General features: G+C 42.0%; 1 protein-coding gene across 1 annotated transcript in view; it reads left to right on the top strand.

Annotated features, from left to right (window-relative positions):
* The window catches only part of grin2bb (glutamate receptor, ionotropic, N-methyl D-aspartate 2B, genome duplicate b), a 113,102-nt gene that overhangs the window by 88,403 nt on the left and 22,199 nt on the right, over nucleotides 1–2,500 (top strand). The window lies entirely within an intron of this gene.

Raw genomic sequence — 2,500 nt, 5'->3', positions numbered from 1 at the left:
GAGAGGACTTAAGAGAGTCATGGAAAGAGAGAGAGAGAGAGGGGGAGAGGACTTGAGAGAGTTATGGAAAGGGAGAGGGAGAGAGAGAGAGAGGGTGGTGGAGAGAAGGAAAGAGAGAGAGAGAGAGGGAGGTGGAGAGAAGGAAAGAGAGCAGCAGAGTGAGTGGATGTGGACAGAGGTGTGAGTGGGTGGAGACAGGGCCTATAATAGCATCAGAATCTCAGCACTCTTTCTTTCTCTCCCTCTCTATCTCTCTATCTCTTTTTCTCTCTCTCTTTCTCTCTCTTCCTCTATCTCTCTTTATCTCTCTTTTTCTCTCTCCACACGGCCTGCTCTATCAGATGAGCAGATGTGGAGGAGCAGAAAAGTACCAGAGGAAGAGTGAAAAAACATCAAAGCATAAAAAAAAGATTGAAAAAAAAAGAAATGCAAACTGACACTCTTGGTGTGGTGTCACGCCGAGTCCATGAAGTGGACCACGGAGAGAGAGAGAGAGAGAGAGAGAGAGAGAGAGAGAGAGAGAGAGAGAGAGAGAGAGAAAGAGAGAGAGGCAGTTTGTTGTTGCCGTCCTCAGAAATTTGAATCTTAGATCTTTTTTTTCCCAATTCCTTTTGACGTGGTAATCTTTAAAAAGTAATTACTGCCCCAAAACCCCCGGACATGTTTTATTACTGCTTACATGGTCCTACGTTATTGGGCATGGAGCATTAAAATGAACATGAACTGAAATAGTGCAGACATGGCTTCTCAGGAAAAGTAATCTTATTCCAACAGTAATCTAAGTCTATATAGTATAGTATAGATAGGGTGACCAGACGTCCCCGGTTTCAGGGGACAGTCCCTGTTTTTGGTTGCCTGTCCCCGAGGAAATACAGAAAAACCTACCTATGTCCCCGTTTTTTTGAAGATAAAACTTTTTTTTGTGTTTATTTATCCACATTTTCGGGATTATGTCCCTGGTTTTGGTCTCGGACATCTGGTCACCTTAAGTATAGTATAGTAAAGAAATAGTATGCAGTGTAGTATAGCATACTCCCACCATCCCAGCACTTCTGATCAGCAAAGGCAAACGTGAAGAATGCAAAGGTGGAACTAGAGATATTTCAACATACGCCACAACAATCGCCAACGCATGTTGTCTTTAGTGCAGTATCGGATCAATAGCATGTTATTTGAAGGTGGCACGTGGACGAGTGTCACCCAATGCGGTCGCTGGCTAGTCAGGCAAATTCACACCCAGCAAATCTCAGTGGAGTCCAATGATCAACAGCTATAGATGGGTCTCAGTGTAAGAAGATTGTTTGTGAAAACAACAATTAACAACAATTCTGTCGTCAGTTTTAAATTGTTTTGACACATTTCACAGCCATTATACTGTACATCCATTATCTGTGTTTTTCTTTCCTTTTTTGGGGAGGGCTGGTTATTGAAATGAGTGTGACCCCTTTGTTATATGAAACCTGTATTCACACCAGCGATAAATTACAGCGAGCTCTGCATTAGCAATTGAAGGATTCGCCAAAGTAGGCGTTTGATATAAAGCAAGTGCTCTCCATCGAACGCGAGAGAACCATAAGATGGCGGATGGAACATCCTGCAAGTGCACTCGAACATAATGGGGTGAGATAATTTGATGTGAAGACAAGGGGAGCAGGCGTGTGAAGAGGTCCTATCGTCCGTCTTTGATGTTTGAGAGGAAGACATAGACTTTGTCTTTATTTCTTAAGGTCTCTCCTGTTTTTTCATTTACATTTAATCCAAGTGAATTAATTAAGAGCACAGTTACAGGAGAACAGTCTACCTTGAATGTGTCCTGGGTATCGAGTGGCTATGATACGACAAAAGTGTACTTCACAGATCTTTTAAGTGTATTTAACACACTTATAATGAGCCATAAGGAACTACAGTGCGGAAAAGGTTCACATGTTCTTGCAACATCAAAGCTCCTGTTCTTTCTCTTCTGTGCATCTGTGTAACAGTACACGGAAGGTTCCTGCTGTTTCTCTGAAGGTGTTTTCTATAATGGTACAAAAACGGCAAAAAAGGCTCCTGCTAAAAACGAAAAACGTCTTTGCTAAAGGTTCCCGATCCCTTTCTTTTGTGATTGTGTCACTCTTTAACATGAGCGATGCCAGCCATAGTGGAACCTTTTGTAGTGTTTCAAACCCTCAAGGCAATAGTTCTTTGAGAAACCATTTAAGGAAATGCATGAAAATAGTCTCTCTGAAGAACTATTTTCAATGTGAAGATCCCTTCATTGCTTGATGTAAGGGTTCTACGCAAAGTCATGGTTTTCTATAGGCATACCTGACGAAGACCTGAGTGGTCAAAACGTTGTACCTTGCCATTAAACCGGGAGCATGTAAGACAATGTGCGGATATTTTTCCTTTAAGGAAGCCCCTTTTTTAGAGTATGGCCACTACAGGTCATTCTCTGGGTGTGTTATGTCTTTATGGACTACAAGTCATTCTCTGGGTGTGTTATGTCTTTATGGACTAC

This window comes from Sardina pilchardus, chromosome 1 (genome assembly GCF_963854185.1).
Source record: "Sardina pilchardus chromosome 1, fSarPil1.1, whole genome shotgun sequence".
NCBI lineage: Eukaryota > Metazoa > Chordata > Actinopteri > Clupeiformes > Clupeidae > Sardina > Sardina pilchardus.
Note: the sequence above shows the minus strand (reverse complement) of the source record. Positions and strands in the feature narration are given on the sequence as shown.